Below are 23,128 nucleotides of genomic sequence, written 5' to 3' on the forward strand. Positions count from 1 at the left end.
TACCACTGGAATGGCTTTAGAAAAGTCATTAACCCCCTCCAGGTTTAGTTTTTGTAAAATATGGGAGCTCTAGGGGGTGGCTCCTGTGGTCCTTCCAATAGAAAGTTTTCATTCTAATCCATCCTCATTTCTGAAGGCAACCTAGACCAGTCTTGGAATAAAGTATGTATTCACCCATATTATAGATGTTAAGGATTTTAATAAAATTAATGCCATTGGTGTTTTTCTGCTAAAAAGACCGAGAGAAATACACGGAATACTGTGCATGTTGAAAAGAATGTAGTAGCTTCGTCTCCAAGAAAACACCGAATGGTAGATGATGCCGGTGCTGCAGGAGAGCCCTGTAATGGGAGGTCATGGAGGCAAGGCCGAGGACAAGAAGTGGACCCCCGTCACCAAGCTGGGTCAGCTGGTCAAGGACATGAAGACCAAGTCTGTGGAGGAGATCTGTCTCTTCTTCCGGCCCATCAAAGACTCTGAGAGCATCGGCTTTTTTCCTGGGTGCATCCCTCAAGGATGAGGTTTTGAAGAGTACACCTGTGCAGAGCAGACCCATGCTGGTCAGTGGACCAAGTTCAAGGCATTTGTTGCCATCAGATTTTACAATGGACACGTCGGCCTCAGTGTTAAGTGCTCCAAAGAGGTAGCCACTGCCATCCACGGGGCCATGATCCTGGCCAAGATCTCCATCATCCCCCATGTGGTGAGGCTACCAGGGGAACGAGATCGGTAAGCCCCACACTGTCGCAGGCAAGGTGACCGGCCACTGTGGCTCTGTGCTGGTGCGCCTCACCCCTGCAGCCAGGGGCATTGGCATTGTCTCAGCCGCTGCGCCCAAGAAGCTACTGGTGATAGCCAGCATTGACGACTGCTCCCCCCTCGGCCAAGGGCTGCACTGTCACCCTGGGCAACTTCACCAAGGCCACTTCTGACGCCTTTCCAAGACCCACAGCTAGCTCACCCCTGACGTCTGGAAAGAGACTGTGTTTACCAAGTCTCCCTATCAGGGATTCACTGGCCACCTTGTAAAGACCCACACCGGAGTCTCTGTGCTCAGGCCCCAAGCTCCTGCTGTGGCCACCCATAAATTTTTTTGGTTGTTTTTTTTAATTGAATTTTTTATTTAAATTCCATTTAATTAGCATATACTGTCTCATTAGTTTCAGAGGTAGAATTTAGTGTTTTTTTAAAGATTTTATTTATTTATTTGAGAGAGAGAGAGAGAGAATACATGAGTTGGGGGGGTAGAGGGACAGGGAGAAGTAGACTCCCTGCTGAGCAGGGAGCCTGACATGGGGCTCGATCCCACCCAGGACCCTGGGATCATGACCCAAGCTGAAGGCAGCCACCCAACCAACTGAGCCACCCAGACACCCCTAGAATTTAATGACTTATCAGTTGCATACAGTACCCAGTGCTCATTACATCACGTGTCCTCCTTAATGCCCATCACCCAGTTACCCCATCCCTCCAGCCACCTCCCCCCCAGAAACCGTCAATTTATTCCCTATAGTTAAGATTCTCCCTCTTTGTTTTTGCCTTATTTTATTTTTCCTTCCCTTCCCCTATGTTCATCTGTTTTGTTTCTTAAATTCCACATATGAGTGAGATCATATGATAATTGCCTTTCTTTGACTGACTCATTTCACTCAGCATAATACCTTCTAGTTCCATCCACGTCATTACAAATGGCAAGATTTCATTCTTTCTGATGGCTGAGTAATATTCCATTGAATATACACCGCATCTTCCTTATCCATTCATCCATCAGTGGACATCTGGGCTCTTTCCACATTTTGGCTATTGCCCCCACATAGTTTTATACAAGAAAAGTAATTGAAGCCTGTAAAAAGAGAATATGATATATTTATAAATAGGGACTTGGAAGATGTTCTGTGAGGATTGCTAGGTTAGAAAACTGAGTTAGAAAACAATATGGACTGTAGTCCCCCCTTATCTGTGGTTTCAGCTACCCATGGTCAACCTCAGTCCGGAAGCAGATGATCCTCCTTTGACACATTGGCAGAAGGTCAGTAGGAGCCTAACATTACGTCACAGTGCTGACGTCACTCACCTCACGTCATCTCTTCACATACATATTTTATCATCTCACGGCATCACAAGAGGAAGCAGGGTGAGTACAGTAAGATATTTTGAAAGAGAGGCCACATTCACCTAATTCTTATTACAGTCTATCTTCATAATTATTTTTAGTTATTGTTGTTAGTCTCTTGCTGTGTCTAATTTATAAATTAAATTTCATCATAGATATGCACGTATAGGGAAAAAACATAGTATATATAAGGTTGGGTGGCTTCAGGCATCCACTGCAGTTCTAGGAACGTATCCCCCATGGATAGGGAGGGACTAGTGTATAGTATATCATTTCATAAGAAAATAGTGTATGCATATATAAGTACCCAAATCTTTTCCTCACTTAGTCTTTACTATCTTACTACGCACCACAATCCACCCAACGGCTCAAGGCAAACGCACAGAAATCAGTCACTCTTGGTTCCTCCCTTCCTGCACACCTTAGCTCTCTCTTCACAGGAGATAAGGGGAAAGTCACATGGACATTGCCCTTGGGAAGTTTTATCCCTTCTCCAGGGAGAAGACAATGCACAAAAGACGATGAGAGAATACATTGGAATAGATGTTATAATTGAAGGAGACAGAGCCCCGCTGGCTAGGGTGGTCAGAGAAGAGGCATGAAGGGGCTGAGTTGGGCTTGAGGAGGAAGTCGGGCTAGATGAGGGCAGGCCAGAGGAGCAGACATGTGAGGGAAGTGGAGGGAACAAGTGTGGCTTGTGAAGGGAGAGGGGCTGCAACTGAGGTGTGGCTGGCAAAGTGCGCGTGTCCAGCTTCTGGGGCTGCCACAACACAACACCACAGATAGGGGGGTTAAACAACACGCATTTATTTTCTCAGTTTTGGAGGCTGGAAGTCCATGATCCAGGTGTCAGCAGGACTGGTTTCTCCTGGAGCCTCTCTCTTTGACTTGCAGATGCCTTCTTCTCCCCTGGGTCCTCGTGGGGTCCTCCCTCTGTGTGTGTCTGTGTCCTAACCTCCTCCTCTTTTAAGGACACCAGTTAGAATGGATTAGTGTCTACCCTACTGACCTTGTTTTACCTTAATCGCCTCTTTAAAGACCTGTCTCCAAATACAGTCATATTCTAAGGTGCTGGGGGATAGGACTTTGATGTATGAATTTTGACGAAATGCAATTCAGCTTGTCACACTGACTATGCCTAAGGTGTGGTAGATGGCCAGGAAATGGGTGAAAACCTGAATAAATGAAGCACGATGAGACTGCTTTGTTTATGGCACAGCAGGACATTTGTGGGACACATAAAGTGAGAAAGAGCATGGAGAGAGAAGACCAGATCCAAGCTCTAAGACACTCTTGAGCAAAGGAATGCCATGATGTTGATGTTGCTGTAAGCACGTTAGATGGCAATGTTCTGCCCTGTGGTTTGGAGCAGAGGTGAGCCTGGGGGCAGAGAAATCAGGTGAAAGACCATTTCAGTCATTCCAGGTGTAGGGTGACAAGAGTCTTGACCAGGGTGGTGGCCACAGAGTAAAAGCTGGAGACAGATGGGTGTGCCTGGGGGGTTGTTTCAAGCACCTGCACCCAGCTGATACGTCTGTGAGGGCCATATGCTGGCGTGAGAACAATGAGTCCTCTAGAAACTAGAAAGGTAGTGGTTACCAAAGCTGCGTAAGATGATCTCATAGGTCCTGGGACCAATGACTCCAAACAATTCCTTTTGATTCAGGGCCCTCTCAACTTGTCCCCACCCTGCAGCTGGGTCTACTTTGCATTCGAACATGAGTGGGTTGCACTGGGACAGATTCTTATTAGTTGGCAGAGGCATTAAATTCATGGCCACCTTGTCTTGGATTTTGTGGTTATCTCCCCTAGTCACACCTCTTGTACCTACCAGGAGGTCCTCTCCCTTCTTCCATACTTCTGGAAATTCTACCTGGATTTCAAGGCCCAATTTATATACTGCCTTGTCCACACAGCTGTTGGTGGCACTACAGCTCATGTGGCACTCTTGGCTGAGCCCTAATCCCACGTATTTATACTACAAGATGCATATGACATGAAATAAGGTATCATGCCCATGCTTGAGATGTTTGGAACATTCATATGCCATGCAAACTCCCCCATGAGACTCTAAAGTCCTTGAGGTTATGAATTTGGACCTTCTTATGTATTTGTTACACTACAAAGACCTAGTGTATATTAGGTGCTCAACAAATTCATGCTGAGACAATAGCCAATACCCCAAAGGTCCATATACATGAAGTTAGTGGGTAAAAAGGGCAGAGATAGAATATAGCACATTCATTTCAATCCACAGACATGGCCTCTAAGTCCCAACCCCACCAGTTTGCTCTGTACTTCCTTAATACGGCTCAAAAAAGCATTAGCCCCAAGTCAGAAGAGATTCTTAAACCTCCAAAAGGAGCTTCATGGGTGGGAACTCGAAGTTCACTTATCCTCACACGTATAATGTTGATAAAAGGGTTGAGTGGACCAGACTCTTGGCAGTCTGCTTCCAAGGAGATGATTAACCTGTCCTGGGAAGCAGGTGGGACCGGCACCTGTGATAAGGATCGTGCAGAGAGCCCGAGGGAAGCTGGCGCCAGGGAGGCCTCCAGGGATGAAAGCAGTTGTTTGAATTCTCCTCAAGAGAAACGAACAAAGGAGAATTGTCAGGTTTTTCGGAAAAATGTAAAAGCTGATCCTCAAGTGCAGATGGGGCTGCAAGGAGCCATGAATAATGAAAAGAATCTTGAGGAAGAAGAACAAATTGGGAGGTGTGTGTGTCTGTGTGTGTGTCACACTTCAAAACTTATCACAAAAGTACAGTAATCAGATGAGTGTGGTGCTGGCATAAGGATAGACATATCGACCAACGGAATAGAATTGAGTCTAAAGATAAGTTCATGTGTCTACGGTCAAGTGATTTTCAGCAAGGGTGCCAAGTCCGTTCAATGGGGGAAAGAACAGTCTTATGTTCTTATCAATAAATGATGCTGGGAAAATTGGATTTCCACATGCAAAAGGATGAAGTTTGGGCCCCTATTATACATCACACACAAAAATTAACTCAGATGGATCAATGACCTAAATATAAGGTCTAAAACCATAAAACTCTTAGAAAAAAACACAGGACTAAATCTTTATGGCCTTGTATGACACCAAAAGCACAAGTAACAAAAGGAAAAATAGATAAATCAGATCTATCCATTAAAAAATTAAAAATTAAAAACTTTTGTGCACCAAAGACATTATCAAGAAAACAAAAAGACAACCTATAGAATGGAAGAAAATATTTTCAGATCAAATATCTGATAAAGGTTTGCTATCTAGATTATATAAACAACTTCAAACACTCTACAAGACAAACAAGCAAATTTAAGAAATGGGCAAAGGACTAAAAGAGACTTTTCTCCAAAGAGATATACAAATGGCCATCAAGCACATAAAAAGATGTCCAACATCATTAATCATTAGGGAAATGTAAATCAAAACCACAGTGATTTACCACCTCCCATCCATTAGGATGGCCATTATAAAAAATGAACAAATAAAAAAACAGAAAACAACAAGTGTTGGTGAAGATGTGGAGAAATTGGAATGGGAATGTAAAATGGTGCTACCACTGTGAAAAACTGGTGTTTCTCTCAAAACACTAAACACAGAATTACCATATGCCCCAGCAATTGTACTCATAGGTATATACTTAAAAGAACTGAAAACAAATGTTCAGATACTTGTCCACCAGTGTTTACTGCAGCATTATTCACAATAGCCAAAAGGTAGAAACAATCCAAGCCTCCATCAGCAGATGAATGGATAAACAAAACATTGTATAATATACAATGAAACATTATTTGGTCTTAAAAAAGAAGAATGAAGTTCTGATACAACATGAAGGAACCTTGAAAACATTATGTAAAATGAATAAACCAAACACAAAAGGTCAAGTATTGTATGGTTCCACCTATATGAAACATCTAGAATAGGCAAACTGATAGACACCGAAAGTATAATCGGGGTTACCAGGGGCTGGGAGCGGGGAGAATGGGGAGTTATGACTTAATGCTTATAGAGTTTCTGTTTAGGTGGTGAAAAGTTTTGGAAATCATCCTCTACAACATTGTACATGTACTTAGTGTCGTTGAATTGTACACTGAAAAGGGGTTAAGACGGCAAGTGGCAAATTCCATTATCTCTCTATATTTTACCACAATTAACAAATCTTACAAAATGAAACAAGAATTGGCAGATGCAAGGAGGAAAGAGAAATGCAACGTGCATATGGCACTCTTCAGAATGGATAGTTACTGGGACGGTGTATGGTGATGACCAGCCTTTGAGTCCAAAGATATTTTGTGCTAGGCACCAAAATAGGCCCACATTAAAAAAAAAAAATCATAGGCAGAGAAGACTTGCTCCAGCAAATATGGGAGAAGAACATTGACCCCTAAAGTTACGAGACTGACCCACGGGCTGTCTGGCCACCCCAAGATGCCAAGGTAATGACTCTAAGGTCACTTTCTATGCCCAAGTTTATCATTCCAGTGGCACTTAATTCCTCTGCCATGTGAAGCTAAAATCTCGTATCAAATATGGGAATGTTATTAAAAAAATGTCTCAGCTAACAGATGCCTGAAAGCTTCCTTAGCTCAAAAACGTTTATTCTTCCAGCCTCCCCGAGGACTCTGGGTGGCTCAGTTGGTTAAGCAGCTGCCTTCCCACTCAGGTCATGATCCCAGCGTCCTGGGATCGAGCTTCACATCAGGCTCCCTGCTCAGCGGGGAGCTTGCTTCTCCCTCTCCCTCTGCCTGCCGCTCCCCATGCTTGTGCTCTCTCTCTCTCTCCGTCAAATAAGTAAATAAAATCTTTTTAAAATTTTTACTCTTCCAGCCCCTCTTCTGTACCAAAAAAAAGAGGCAGTATGGCTTGTGTACCCTTCTCATTTACTTTTTAAGACAAAATACGTCTGCTTCCTTTTCTACAGCATTACGAACTCTGCTACCATGAGAGAAAGCAACACAGTCACGCTCCCTGCAGATGGGATGTGACTTTAAATCCTGCCCAGGGGTGTTCAGGGGTTCACCAGCTGTATCAGGGTAGCGCTGGCCCGTGCCCTCCTCCACCTCCTGGGACTGGCTCCCAGCACCTTGGTGTTGCAACCCGTCCCTAGAATGGCATGAGCATTGAGATAAAGCACTTTGCAGTGCTTGGCACGCAGTAGATACTCAAAATATGTTTGTGGAATACAGAGAATCCCAGTCCCCTCTGAGCTGGAGAAAGAAGGCAATGTGAGGAGGAAAAAAAGTGGCCTCCGTGGAATACTAATGAAGTCTAAGTTCAGTTTTAAGACAGGGACATGTTTAAAAGAGAACACATGTGGGGGCACCTGGGTGGCTCAGTCGTTAAGCGTCTGCCTTCGGCTCAGGGCGTGATCCCAGCATTCTGTTATCGAGCCCCGTATCAGGCTCCTCCACTGGGACCCTGCTTCTTCCTCTCGCTCTCCCCTGCTGTGTTCCCTCTCTCGCTGGCTCTCTCTATCTCTGTCGAATAAATGAATGAAATCTTTAAAAAAAAAAATAAAAGAGAACACATGTGGTCCTTCATTTGCTTCGAGCCTCTTTGAATATATCTGCCATTTCATCTGAATGATTTTAAACCTTCAGTTGGATTGGGAACCGATTTTCAGGGATATCCACCGTTGAATTGAGGAATGAGCTGCCTGCAAATTGCACATGTCCTTAAATGTTTAAACCTCCTAAATCAAATAGGCCACCTGAGGGGCGCCTGGCCACCTCCTTGGGAAAAGCATGCGACTGGATCTCTGGGTCCTGAATTCGAGCCCCAAGACGGGTGTAGAGAATACTAATAAATACATACATACATACATAAACTTTAAAAGAATACATAAATGAAATAGGCCACTTGAAAAGCACAAATTAAAAAAAAAGAGTAATCAATACAGTCATATGGTGAAAAATTAAGAGAGAGCCTTAAAAAAGGATTCGTACTTCTATATAAGTGACATTTGGGTAAATTTGATATGACAGCTAGTTGGCTTACTTTTCTTTCGTGTTCATCGCTTCCTTCTGATTTAAATTGTGCTATGCAGCTACACCCCACAGCTGGCCCTAAATACTAATTGCTCAGAGACTGTCTTACGGGGACGTGTATTCAATTAGCATCACATCTTTAATGACACAGCATATTACATACTTCATATGTATAATTATTTATTTTACGGCATCATGCCACCTATAGATAAACAGAAAACTTTGAGAAAATTTACTAGCTTTTTGGGGAGTGCCCCCAAAAGGGTGTCATTTTCATTGTAACCGATAACTAAGATGGGAATAACTCCACTCTTGAGGGTTAACCTGTGGCGGTTACATTAAGTTCAGAAATTCCCCTCATGAGTTTTTTTCTCTTTTACCATAAAATTGCAGAAATGTCCATCATGCCGACATGTACAAGGGACGGCATAGTGCTGGGAACGCAGATTTGAATAATCCAGGGATTCTGTATTCAGGGAACTCACGGGGAAGCATGGGAGACTGGCATAGATGAGTAAACCATTAAAACAAAGTCTGATGAAGGCACAGAGAGCAGAAGTGGGCAGGGTTGGAGGGTGGTGCTAGCCTTCATGTGAAAATGAAATGTGGATATTGAACAAGGAGGAGACATTTTCATGGCATACGGAAGTCAGGACAACATTCCAGGAAGAGTCAATAGCGTGCACCAAGGCATGCAAAGAGTGGTGGGTTTGGGAGAACTCCCTATAGATCTACATTGTTGTGAATGGGAGGTGAGAACAAAAATGGAAAACTTGAGGTAAAGCCTCATTTCTCCTCACTATGTAATAAAAGCAGCCACCACACGAGCAATTCATCTTCATCTGCAAATACAAATAGAAACTGGGTTATTGGATTGTAAAAAGTGATTGAGGTAGAATGAGCAGACCTAGGAACAACCGAACGAAAAATCTTCAAGTTCAGCTATACTCTTCAGAGGACCAGTAACATCAAAAGAAGAATGTCTCTTGCCATGCCCCATCTTCATTTTTAAACATTTGTCAGGGTTGGAGCGCCTGGGTGGCTCAGGTGGTGAAGCGTCTGCCTTCGGCACAGGTCATGATCCTGGGGTCCTGGGATCGAGCCCCGCATCCAGCTCCCTTCTTCTTCTCCCTCTGTCTCTCCCCCTGCTCATGCTAGCTGTCTCTCTCTCTTTTTCGTGCGTGTGCATGCACGACACACACACACACACACACACACACACATACTCTCTCTCTCTCAAATCAATACATAAAGTCTTTTTTTAAAAAATTGTCAGTTTATCGCAAGCAAGCCTGGCAGAACAAGGACAATCAGAAGCAGAGGGTATTGGGGCAATTCCTAATGGGCTGAGTGACCCTGTTATTGGCCAGCTGGGGTTCTGGGTCAAGACGGAGAAGGTGTGGAAGAAGAGTAAGGGGTGTGGCAGGTAGGATCTGATGCACAAGGAAAAGCAGTCTGGAGAACGGATAGTTTTTAGGCAACAGAGTTCTCCTCTCTGTTGCCTATTCACTGTAGGGAAGGCTGCTGCTGGCAGTTCTCATTCCACACCCCACCGCTTGCTTCCCCTGCTGTGGACCTGTTTTCTCTTCTAATGTCTTCCAGCATCAACATGCTTCTGCTATTCGGGGTACCTAGGTGGCCGAGTTGGTTAAGCGGCCAACTCTAGACTTCGGCTCAGGTCATAATCTCAGAGTCACGAGATCAAGTCCCTCATCAGGCTCGGGGCTCAGCAAGGAGTCTGCTTGAGATTCTCTCTTTCCCTACTCCTCAGCCCCTCTCCCCCTCTCAAAAAAAAAAAAAATGTTTCTTCTATTCAAGCCCTCAGAATGGTGATTCCACACAAAGCTGTCCGGTGTCTATCATGAGCCACAAGGGGTTCTCTGCCTTTCATTCCTGTTCCCCCCGCCCCCTACTCCCTACCAAAAAAGATTAGAAATTCCCTCTGACCGAGACATGGCAAAGTTCAATTGCACATTCAACAAGTTACATTCTTTTTGTACAACAAATAAAATTTTAGCAAGTTATCACAGCATCTAATTGAAGAAAGGGATGAGGAAAGGGGATAATATAACAAACCTGTGTTCCACTCTGTGGTGGGTGCTCTCAACGTATTATCTCATTTAATCCTCTCAACGTTCCTGTGAAGGAGGCTTGTTCAACCCATTTTATAGATGCGAAAACAATCACAAAGTCCACAAACTCCAGCAGCCATCCTTACCCAGCCCAGCTTTTTAATACAGTGGTCTAGGCAAGTCTCTAGCACAGCAGATGACTAATAAATGGTACACGGCCTCCACTGGATCCTTGTCCCTGATCAAGTTGATCAAGGTTTACCTTGGTTTTCCTCCCCTGCCCTCTCACCCCAAGCCAGTTACCACGTCTTATCTGGGCACTCAAAACAGATATTAATGAAGAACAGAAAGGTCTTCCCACTATATTTGGCTCCCTAAAGGAAAAGTCAAAGTCTTACATGCATTTATTAATGCCCCCCTTTTTCCCACAAGGGGTTTAAAGTGATTTATCACAAAGAGGAGCACCTGGCTGGTTCAGTCAGTAGAGCGTGACATGCTAGATCTCAGGGTTGTGAGTTCGAGCCCCATGTTGGGTGTGGAGCCTGCTTAAAATAAAATAAAATAAATAAATAAATAGATTTATCACAAAGATAGCTACAGTAACATGACTAAGTATAAATAAGAATAAAATAATAAAATCATAGATACCATAAATATAAGTAGTTAAAATAAAAGTTAATAAGAGAAGAGGAAAAGAAAAATCATAAATTGCAGGCTATAAGGAATTATATAGTTGCTGTAAATAAGCCTTAGTTTTTACTTTTTGTTTACTACCAGTCAAACAGAAAAGGAAAACCTGGTCAGTTACATAGTTCTAATTGTTAGAGAAAAAAAGAAACCCTCAAGGGAAGATCAGCTTTTCTGAAAATTTAGTTTTAAAATATATACCTCATGCACGATTTCATATTCGCTTCTACCCTCCCCACCTCAAGATAGAGTACCCAGTATCCCTATCATGCGTTCCTACAGCAAAAGCAAAGCATTAAAGTAAAACTCTCTAGTCCAGGTTAGACCCTCTAGAAAGCTTCTCAAGCTGGGGTACACATTGCATATCGGTTATCTACTGCTGTGTAACAAATCACCCCAAAGGTCAAAACAACCACCATTTTATGTGCTCGTTCTTCTGAGAATCAGCAAATTGGGCTGAGCTTAGCTGAGCAGTTCTTCTGATAGAGCTCAAGCCTCACACTACAGAGGTTCTGATTTAACTGGTCTTGGATGGGGTCCTTGACTGGCAGCTCCCTAGGTGACTCTTGTGTATTGCCAAGCTGAAGAACCACTGGCATAGTGCATAACCCTGAATCACAACTCAGTGAAGGCAGTGAGTCAAGTTAAAGGGTGAAGTCAAGTTAAAGGGACTTTAGGAAATGCCAGACCCAAATTATCCAAAACAATAATGGAGAGAACAAAGTTGGAGAACTCAAGTTCTCCAGTCAAGTTAAAGGGACTTTAGGAAATGCCAGACCCAAATTATCCAAAACAATAGTGGAGAGAACAAAGTTGGAGAACTCATACTTGCTGATTTCAAGACAGGGTATGGCATAAGGATCGAAATACAGAGCAATGGATCCGAGTTGAGAGTCCAGAAATAAACCCTACTTTTATAGTCAATGGATTTTCAACAAGGCTGCCAAGATCTTTCAACAGGGAAAGAAGAGTGTTTTCAACAAATGGCCCTTGGACAACTGGATAGTCACATGCAAAGTAATGATTCTGAGCCCCCTTCCTTCCATCATAGAGAAAAAGGAACTCAGAATGGATCGTGGACCTACAGGAAAGAGCTAGATCTATATAACTCTTGGAAAGAAGCACAGGATTATACACCACAACCAACTAGGATTTATCTCTGGAATGCAATGTTGTTTTAATATCCAAAAATCCAACAACATAACTCACTATATTAATAGAATAAAGGACCAAAAAAACCATGTGGTTCTCAATTGCTGCAGAAAAATCATCGCTCAAAATCCAATTATATTCACGATGTAACCCCTCAATAAACTAGGACTAAAAGGAGGCTTCCTCAATTTGATAAAAGGCATCTATGAAAACCCTGACAGTTAACACTATACATAATAGTAAATACTGAACATACGATGGAATAAGATTCAACCTTAAAATGAAGGCACTTCTGACACAGGCTACAACATGGGGGAACCTTGAGGACATTACACTCACTGAAATAAGCCAGTCACAAAAAACATAAATACTGTATGATTCCCCTGATATGAAGTACCTACAATAGTATAATTTGTCAAGGCAGAGAGTAGAATGGGGGTTGTCCAGGGCCGGAAAGACAGGGGGATGGGGAGTTAGAGTTTAATGAGGACAGAGTTTCAGCGCGGGGAGAGTATAAAGAATTCTGGAGATGGACGGTGATGAATGTATTTAATGTCGCTGAACCGTCCACTTAAAAACAGTTAAAATGTTACATTTTACATTATGATTTTCTATTTCACCACAGGTTAAAAAATAAAAATAAGTAAATAAAACAGAAAAAAAATTAATGTTTTCCCACTGAGACTGGAACAGGGAAGGATATTTTCTCTCACCACTCTTATTCAACTTTGTCCCAGAGTCTCTAGCCAGTCAAATAATGCAAGGACCAAAAAAAAACAAAAACAAAGGGTATACAGATTGGAAAGGGAAGAAGTATAACTGTCTTTATTCACAGATGACATGATCCGGTATGTAGAAAATTCTATGGAGTTTCCAACAACTTACTGGAATTAGTAAACTAGATCAGCAAGGTCACAGGATAAAAAAGCCAACACACAAAATTAATTGTATTTCATAGACTAACAATAAACAATCCAAAAATAAAATTAAAAACACTTCCATTCACAATAGCATTGAAAAAAAATAAAATACTTGGGAATAAATTTAACAAAAGAAGTGCAAGAACTGTGCACTAAAATCACGAAACATTGCCAAGATATTTATCTGAAGATCTGAATAAACAGAGAGACATACCATGTACATAGATTAGAAGTCTCAATATTGTTAAGAGGGTGATCCTTCCTAAACTGATCTAGAAATTACATGAAATCCCTATCAAAAGCTCAGCAGTTTTTTGGTAGAGTTTGGTGACATGACCCTAAAAGTTATATGAAATGCAAAGGACGGGGACACCTGGGTGGATCAGTCAATTAAGCATTCGACTCTTGATTTCAGGTCAGGTCATAATCTCAGGGTCCTGGGATCGAGCCCCATGTCTGGCTCTGTGCTCAGCAGGGAATCTGCTTGAGGATTCTCTCTCTCTCCCTCTGCCCCTCCCCCCATTCGTGCTCTCTGTCTCTCTCTCTTTCTATCTCTATTTTTTTTTAAATATTTTTTTATTATGTTAGTCACCATACAGTACATCCCTGGTTTTTGATGTAAAGTTCGATGATTCATTAGTTGGGTATAACACCCAGTGCACCATGAAGTACGTGCCCTCCTTACTACCCATCACCAGCCTATCCCATTCCCCCACCCCCGTCCCCTCGGAAGCCCTCAGTTTGTTTCTCAGTCTTTCTAGCTCTAAAATAAATAATAAATCTTTAAAAAAAAAGAGAGAGAGAGAGAAATGCAAAGAATCTAGAAGAGCCAAATGATTTTGAAAAAGAAGAACAAAGTTGGAGGACTTCTACCTGATTTCAAAACTTAAAGCCATAGTAATTAAGAGAATCGTGTATTAGTGTTAAGTATAGACAGGTGGGTCAATGGAACGGAATAGAATATCCACAACGATCAACTGATTTTCAACAAAGATATGAAGGCAAAAAAAAGAAAAAAAAGGGTGTGTGTGTGTATCCTTACCTCACAGTATACACAAAAATTCATTAATAGACCTAAATTTTAGGAACTAAATAATTATCTATACAAATGCCAAAATCTACTTTAAAAAAAATCCTGACTAAATCACTTTTTGCTTTATTTCACTCAGGCAAATACCAGAGGCTAAAACAGGCCAAATGTCTTGAATGGCATTGTCTGCTATTTTGAACACACTCACCAATATTTTTCTTTCTGTGGCCAGATTTGTCAAGCTGAGTCCCTTGGCAGAAAACCGCCTCCCAGCATCCTGATGGACAGCTTCTTTTCTTCCTGAAAAGAAAGGCAGTGAGATTTTGAAGTTGACCCTGAGATACTGAAAAATCCTAAATGGGTTCTAAACTCAGATTTTGTGTTATAGAAGAATGATTTGTTTTCCACTGAGAGAATTTTTTTTTATTTTTTTTTTAAGATTTTATTTATTTATTTGACAGAGATAGAGACAGCCAGCAAGAGAGGGAATACAAGCAGGGGGAGTGGGAGAGGAAGAAGCAGGCTCATAGCAGAGTAGCCTGATGTGGGGCTCGATCCCATAACGCCGGGATCACGCCCTGAGCCGAAGGCAGACGCTTAACCGCTGTGCCACCCAGGCGCCCCTCCACTGAGAGAATTTAATTAGAGTTATACCAGTATATTCTCAAACTTAGCTGTAATTGTTCACCCCAATTTATTTTGAAGACATCACAAGGAAAGGAAGGCCTACCCAGGGCTTTGGCGACTGGGTTTCTTAGGCCCTGAAGTGTTGAGAGGGTCCACAAAGTCCTAAGTCAGCAGCTGTGGTTTGGGGGATTTTACGCATGAGGTGCCCAAGTGTGTGTCTCTCCCGAGAGCCTGGAACATTGCTGATCCAGGACTGCGCCTGTCTCAGTGAAATGCCTCCCAGGCAAGCAATCCCTCAATTAATCTTCTCAAGGCTTCAATAGACCTGAGAAATGAAAGAACACACCTCTCTCTCAAGGGAGAGCTGCGGGTTTGTCCATGTTTTCTGGATTCCTTCCAGCTTCTGGGTAGGTTTTCTTTCTTGCAAGTCTGGAATGGGTGTGGAAAGCAGCGAGCTCCTCTTCTCTACCAGCGGCAGGATGTGTGTTCACCTGCCGACACAAGCAGTGACTTGTAGGACCAACACCTTGCTTCTTTTGTTTGGAGATTTGGTACAAAGCAAAGCAGGTCCCCTTCCCATGAGGCTAATAAAGGAGAATTTGTATTTAAAACAAGGATCTATGCCTCAAACACAATTTCCATCTATCTCCCTCCCTCCCCACAAATACTCATTAAAACTCAATTTAAGAATAGCTATTCATGTCTTTTAAAAGATAAAACTCCCCTCTTAGCAAATTAACCTTAAAAACTCTATTCCAGTTAATAGTGACCTTTCTTCATTTTAGAATATGTCACTCTCTCATCGGAGACACCAAATCTTTTTCTTTTCATGAATAAAAATGTCACAGTTAAAGGGCATCGGGGTGGTCCAGTCAGGTAAGCATCTGACTTGGTTGCAGCTTGGGTCATGATCTCAAGGTTGTGAGATCGAGCCCCCAGCCTCTTCACCCTGCATGGAGTCTGCTTGAGATTCTCTCTCCCTCATGCTCATGTGCGCTCTCTCTGTCTCTCAAATATATAAATAAGTAAATCTTTTTTAAAAAGGTCACAATTAAGAATTATAACTCTTAATATTTGTTTGCCCTCATACTATACTTTCTACCTGAGTTTCAAGACGAAATGACTTCTCACATTAGGACAAGTCATTTTCCAATTTTCCAATGTGACACACAACCACACTGTCTCTTTCAAATCTATTCCTCGATTTTATAATAAATAGATTCTAGAAAATGATAGGACCATTTCAGTTTGTGACAAAGTTAAGCCTGGCATTCAATCCCTGCTTCTCCAGTGTTATTTCTGGATATTTCTCCTACCAATATTCTATTTCCTACCATTTTTTTTAAAAAAGAAACATTGTTCACATCATCTGGACTTTTTCTGGTATTTCCTTTCACGTTTTAAAAATAACATGTTTTTCACACTATAAAATTAATACTATTCATTACAAAATTTTAAAATATGAAAAATTATGAAGAAGTAGATCAAGCTACCCATAACCCCTCCACCAAGAGATAATTACTCTTCACATTTTTGGTGTAGTTCGCTTTCATATTTTATGTATGCCTTTTCCCCCCAAAATTACATAGCCAATAAATCAGAGGCAATTTTCCCATTCTTAATTCACATCCATTTGGGATAAGACCACTTACATTTGGTCTTGAGCTTGTCCCAAAGTACCACCAGCCTGGATCTTCCAGCCTCTGCCTTGTGGTCTGTTTCTCCATCCACCCTGACCCCAAGTTCCTCGGTTGTGGCCCCACTCACACTGGACTCCAGGTTTGGGTTTTGACTATTTGCCTTCAATGCTGTTTGACCCCTTGGACCTTTTGGAAAGTGAATTCTTTTTTTTTTTTTTAAAGATTTTTTATTTATTTATTAGACAGAGATAGAGACAGCCAGCCAGAGAGGGAACACAAGCAGGGGGAGTGGGAGAGGAAGAAGCAGGCTCATAGCAGAGGAGCCTGACGTGGGGCTTGATCCCACAACGCCGGGATCACGCCCTGAGCTGAAGGCAGACGCTTAACCGCTGTGCCACCCAGGCGCCCCTGGAAAGTGAATTCTAAAAGCAAAAACTTCATGCGACTCTGTACCCCATATAACAAAAATCATGAAAATCTACCTTTTTTCATTTTTTTTCTGATGCTTTGAAAACTAACTTAGAGTTTTACTTTGCCTTTTTTAAAGGCTGGCATTTCCAAAGACATGAGCTGCTAGAGAGCAGTCTCCATGCCTATTATTTTTATAACTCCAGCACACGGCCCATAGTCGGTACTCAAGAAATGTCCACTGAATACTCAAATGACATTGATTGAACTCTTGCTTCCTGTCTGGGGGAATATAGTCAAAGCTGGGGGTTAACAATAGCAACAGTAATGAATGTGGTCGGTGGCTCTGCATCCTTTATTAGCCAGAATGACTGGTTTATAATCACTTAAACATCTCTATTCCCCCAGGCAGGGTCTTCTGGCCACTGGCCTCCTCCTCTTCCTGCCACCTTCATGCCTGCTTATCCCCCCCCCCATCACATCCCACCTCTCCAGATGGACTGAGACTTGGCTTCCCCACCAAGGACAGCGTTGGCCTCCCCCTCACTGACTTGCAGCCCCTTTTCTCACCTCCCACCACCCCACCTACTGCAGTCACCCCTGTTCTTGACAAGCTGTATGACCACCTTTCATCTTTGTCTTACCTGACCTCTCCAAAGCATTTGACACCCTTGTCCTCAACCTCCTTAAAACTCTGTCTTTGGAATGCGCACTTCCTTCCTGTAAGTTCTCCTTGTACCCCTGGCTGCCCCTTCCCAGCCTCTTCTGCAGAGCCCTCCTGTCTGAGCTGTAAATGTTGGCATTCCCCACATGTCCCTCCTCAGTTCTCTGCTCTCACCCCTCAGATTCGCCTCTCTGATCTCCCCGACTTCCATGATTTCGGCACCATCCAAGGATCCTGCATGGCCCGTGGAGTGGAATATCACAGGGGCGCCTACTAGACAATTTCACCCGAATGTCTTTCCAAATCAACGTGTCCCAGTGGAACTTACATCTTCCACCCAAAACCTGCCTTTCTCTAAGTTTTTCATGGCACTCAAGTCTGAAACTTGAGAGTTCCCATGCTCTTCCACAGTCCCATTAGATCAAATGGTTCACCAAGTCCTGTCCATGCTACCATTTAATTGTTTGTCCAATTATCCTCCAGCCTGGGATCTTTCCAAGAAGTCCATCTGACCTTCCTCTAGGTAACATCCTTTCCTCTTATACTAATAGGGCCCAGCCCCCTTCATGGGGTTGGCAGGCCCTTTGGAATTTGTTCTGTGCTTATCTCGCTAGTCTCATCCCTTAACAGTTCCTGTGGCCTAGTCAGGCCCAACCTTTTAATTCATTCAGAAAGCCCCAGTGTCTTTCATCCACAGGTGGTTGCATCTACTTTCCATTGATCTGGAGGCCTCTCTACCTCTTCCTTCACCTGGCCATCCCTTGCTCTTCCTTCAAGTCTTAGTGTAGACAGGGTTGGTAGCGAACTTTCTTAGGAAGTCTTTCTGAAGCTCCAAATCTCTTAGAATATATCAATATCTCTTGATATACATGCTCCAAAAATTCTCCGTACCATCTTAGCACTTACACACTAACTGTGGTTGCCTTCACACCTGCCTCGGCAGCCAAGCAAATGTTCATTGTGCTGAGAGGCAGACACCAGCCTTCTCTTCCCTGCAAGCAACACCGTATGATGCCAGCACGTAGCAGATGCTCAGTAAAACACTGAGTGAATGTCAAGTTAGAGAATGAAGGAAGGAATGTAAATGAATGTTCTCTCTTGTCACTGTCCTTTTCATCTCTTGCCAGGATGAAGCAGAGTTTCCTAACAGACCTCCTCCCTCTCCCGCCCAATTTATGTTCCACATTTGGGTACAAATGATCATTCTAAAAAGAAAATCATGTCATGCCCTGTTTTAAAATCAATGGCTGTGCATTTCTCACAAGATAAAGTGCAGACTTTAGCCTGGTTTTAAGGCCCTTTAGGACTTAGCTCCTATTTCCTTCCTCACTCCAGCCCCTCTCCTGTTGAAACACTGATGTCCAGTCCCTCTGGCCCACTCTGGGCTTTTTCCACAGACCAGGCTCTCTCGGTTCTGGGCCTTTACACATGCTCCTCCTCCTTTTCCTGTTTGCCCCGCCCATGCCTCTTCCGTCTCAGGACCCAGCTTAGGAGTCACTTCTTAGGAAACTGTCTGAGCCCTCAGTTCCCTGGCAAGTAGAATGAGGTACCCTAATGTAGTTCTCATTGCCCTCAATCAGCCTTTAGTGACAGCATTCCTCAGTCTGTAGGTGTCCGCCATGTTATTCCACACGATCCAGGAGAGCTAAGAGCAAAGCCTTTCGATCCTCGCACAGTGAGAAAAGTAGCAGGTGAACAATGAGGTCATTAACAGAAGCTATGTTCAAAAATTTCGAAGACAACTGTGACCCCTGATGACAATTTTATGTTAAGAACTCAGCAGTCATGAGGCATCTGGTTGGCTAGTCAGTAGAGCATGCAACTCTTGATCTCGACGTCATGAGTTCCAGCCCCACAACGGGCATGGAGCCTACTAAAAAAAAATTTTTTTTTTCAAATACTGAAAACAACAACAACAAAAATAATTCAGCAGCCACACCACCTTGTCTGTGGTGGGAGAGGACAGACCTGCAAGGGGGACAGGGACGGGGAAGGGGAAAAATAGAAGAGGGGCCTTGCAAGACTCAAAATGAGACTGACTACGAACTGAGGCAAATATTAACTTCACCTTCTGCACCTAAGCTTCATCCCACCTTTAAAGAATCACCAAGAGAGCCTAGAGATTCTACCATATTCTTTTATTTATCCAGTCATTTAAATTTGGGGCACAAATTGTTTTTGATTAACAGAATCCCATTTTAAAATATTGTTGCTTAAAAGAACCCAGACATCTCACACCCCTTAAGGCGACCCATTAAAAAAAAAAAGAAAGAAAAGAAAAAAGGAAAGAAAAGAACATGTTGATGAGGATGTGGAGAAACTGGAACCAAAACAGTATACTGATTTCTCAAAAATGAAACAGAATTACCTCAAGATACTGTGGTCCCACTGCTGGGCATTTACCCCCAAAAAACTGAAAGCAGGGACTCAAAGAGATATTTGTGCACCCATGTTCATAGCAGCATTATTCTCAATGCCCAAAAGGATGGAAATAACCAACGTGTCCATCCACAGATGAATGGATAAACAAAATGTGGGGCACTCATACATTGGACTATAATATTATTTAGCCTTAAAAAGAAAGGAAATTCTAAAAGAAAAAAAAAGGGAAACCGACACACACTACAACATGGATGAATCTTGAGGACGGGATACTCCGTGAAATAAGCCAATCACAAAGGGACAAATACTCTATGAGGTCCCTAGAGCAGTCAGATTCGTGGAGACAGAAAGTAAAATGGTGGCTGCTGGGAGGCGGTTATTTTAATGGGTGCAGGGTTTCCATTTTGTAAGGCGAAGCTCTGGAGACAGATGGTGGTGATGGTTTTTCAACAATGTCAATGTGCTTAATGCCACTGAACTGCACACTTAAAAGTGGGGAAGACTGGTATGTTTTATGCTACCTGTATTTCCCGCAATTACAAAAAAAAAGGAGCCCATGAATGAGTTCCTTTGTTTTTTGGGTTTTTTTTAAAAAGATTTATTTATTTATTATGGGGGGGGGGCAGAGGAAGAGGGAGAGAGAGAGAATTTCAAGCAGATTCCCCGCTGAGCGCAGAGCCCAATGAGGGGCTCGATCTCACAACCCTGAGATCATGACCTGAGCTGCAATCAAGAGTCCGACACTAACCCGACTGAGCCACCCAGGGGCCCCTCAATGAGTCCCTTTGTAAAACCAAAGTGTCCTGTGTAAGGTGAGGAATCACACCTTTTCCTCCTAACTCATCTGTTTTGGAAATTCAGGTTTGATATAAACCTAAAGCCAGTCACACCTGAGACACGCTTTGCTCTGCGAGCTGCCCGTCTGCAGTCACTTCTCCAAGGAGAGTCCGTGAGAGCCATTCATATACAAACATTTGATTTAATACTTGTCTCTAAAAAATTACTTTGACAGTCATGGCCGCTTACTCACTCTCACTGCTACGTGTTGTGTGACGAGCAAACCGCGACTTAATAACGTCTTTCTGTTATTGCCCCCACCACAGGAGACAAGGGGACATGGATATACGCCCCCCCCCCACATCAGAAAAGTGAAGTGAGAAACTCCTGCCCCTCTCAGCTGTCAGTAGGGAGTGCTGGGTTGGGTGAGTAATGGATCCGCCAGCCGCAAATGAGGCTTCCTCTGACTCATCCTTACATGAAGCTGCTTTTTCTCCCTTGCCCCACCTACCTGCCCTCCCCATACTTTCCTCCGGAGAAGTCAGGGACCGAGATAAAAGTCCGCACACTTCACCCCAAGTGCAAGGAGGCTGCTGAATCAGGAGCCGGTCCAGCCCTTGCAGCATGGCCCCAATAACGCCCAAGCCATGCCTTTCATCCAAGGACCTCAAAGTCCTTAAAAGCATGAGCTTATGAATCTGGTGCAGGCCTTGGGAAATGATCTGGGCTATTTCAAGTTGGAGAAACTAAGGCACAACGGGGGTCACGATCACACTTAGTTTCGCACAAGATGATGGTCCAACGAGAACTCAGGACTTCCATGTTATTTTTAACCACCAACCTCCCTCCTGCCTATTTTTTGGAATCGGGAACTCACATTATCGGTGGGCAGTGGAAAAGGAATAACAACTTTGTACAAAATATAATCCACAAATAACCCAGTAATCTAGGACATCTCAGAGAATCTGTGTTTGCGTTGCTTTTAAAAAAGCTTTTCTTGCTGAACTTCCCTGGGAGTGTCTGTCCTTTTGGAAAACCTTATTTCTTACGATGCCAGCGATCTTTTGGAAGGCAGTCACCTCAGGCTGTAAGACTGAGTATTTCCCCGAACTTGGTGTACAGAGGAATCACGTGGGGGACCTATTAAAATGCAGAATCCCATCCAGTAGTCTGGGTGGGGCCTCAGATTCTTGGTCCAAGGACCACACTTTGAGTAACAAGGAGCTAGACAGGGCAAGCCACTTGCAGACAATGCCCTTCTTGAAAACACATTTGGAGCCTATCCATTCCTCCCCCCCAGCACCAGCTTTCTGGGAACTTAATTATTCTGAGTCTTTAATTATTCTGAGCTTAATTTTTCCGACTCTGTAGAGCCTAATTTTCGAACCATGCTAAGGTTAGCACATCTCGGCACTGGAAGGAGGTGAGAAAAGTGGGGTTGTTTAAAGCTTACACAAACTAGAGAGATGGAATCATCTCTGATCATACTTACCATAGTCAGTAGACAAGATCCCTTGAAAGAGTGGTACCAAATAGAATTGTCTGCTAAGCAGCCTTACAACACAAGAGACTGAAAAAAGGAGTGACATTAATAGGAGGTCACTTGGGGGTGAAAAGAAAAATTATTTTCAAACCAACTATCCCCGGCGTCTCAGGTACATAGTCCAGGCGCAAGAGAAGTTTTGCGGGCGGGTATTTATCATTGTTTGACTTGACCTTTCACCTCTGCCGTGTTGTTCCCGGCCCCCACCGTTGTCATGGTAACGCTGATAACCTGCTGAGGCTTCTCCACACCTACGGAACGCGGGAGTCCTCCGGGCAGACTGTTTTTAGGTCTTCCAGCCGGTCACCCTGTAGACGGAGAGGCAGCTGAGGCTCCGGGGCACAATTTCTAAAGGGCAAGGGGTATCGCAAAGTCCCGGGTCTTCGCAGACGGCGGACTTCAATCGGAGCCAGCGCAGCGCGGAAGACAGCGGCGGGCGGGAGGAGCCTTGCCCCTGCTCCTGCGAGCCAGACGTCAAGGACCGGGACAGAGTGCGCGTCTGGCAACGTCCACTGCCCGCCAGCACCTCCCCCGCTGCCCCCGTGTGGGGAGGATGGTGGGGGGAGCGCTGACAGCCCACCCCGTGTCCTTCCCCGGAGGTGGGGGTGGGGGGGGAGGGGCTGGCCGGGCGGGGGATGGAGCAGCCCCTCCGGCTATAGCTCCCGCCCTACAGATTTTCCTTCCCGTCACAAATTCCCAAAGCCTGACAACATAAAACGTCACTTCATCTTTCTCTCTCATCCTGGCAGATATTTCAAATGTCCTGAAAAGTGCAGATAATATTGCAAAGATGCATATGCCGGCTTTCTCAAATATCGCCGATAAATATTTTGAAAGAAGTACAGGTACAGTGACTGTTCACTGTGTGCTCCTCCCTGGCCCTCTTTGTCTTTCTCTTTCCGGAGCTGACCATCATAATGACTTGGCTGTTTGTCGTTTCGTGCGTACGTTATACGCTCACGGCATGTGCTGCGTGATAATAAAGTATGTCATTGTTTTGGCGTGGCTTTATATCACTGGCATCCCACCGAAGGCATCTTCTTGAAAACGTGTTTTTTCACCCAACGTTATGTTTGGGAGAGGTATCCATGGTGATACATGCAGTTGATTCATATTAAAT

The 23,128-nt window shown here is 43.6% G+C and overlaps 1 long non-coding RNA gene across 1 annotated transcript; it reads right to left on the bottom strand.

Annotated features, from left to right (window-relative positions):
• Window positions 1-224: 224 nt before the first annotated feature.
• Window positions 225-22,588, bottom strand: LOC109488972. Its single transcript, XR_002141882.2, has 5 exons — window positions 21,958-22,588; window positions 14,941-15,085; window positions 14,176-14,267; window positions 1,662-1,843; window positions 225-537 (listed from the first exon to the last, which is right to left on the bottom strand). It is a non-coding gene; the product is annotated as an uncharacterized LOC109488972 (long non-coding RNA).
• Window positions 22,589-23,128: the final 540 nt, after the last annotated feature.

Source organism: Ailuropoda melanoleuca, chromosome 5 (assembly GCF_002007445.2).
Source record: "Ailuropoda melanoleuca isolate Jingjing chromosome 5, ASM200744v2, whole genome shotgun sequence".
Classification (NCBI taxonomy): Eukaryota; Metazoa; Chordata; class Mammalia; order Carnivora; family Ursidae; genus Ailuropoda; species Ailuropoda melanoleuca.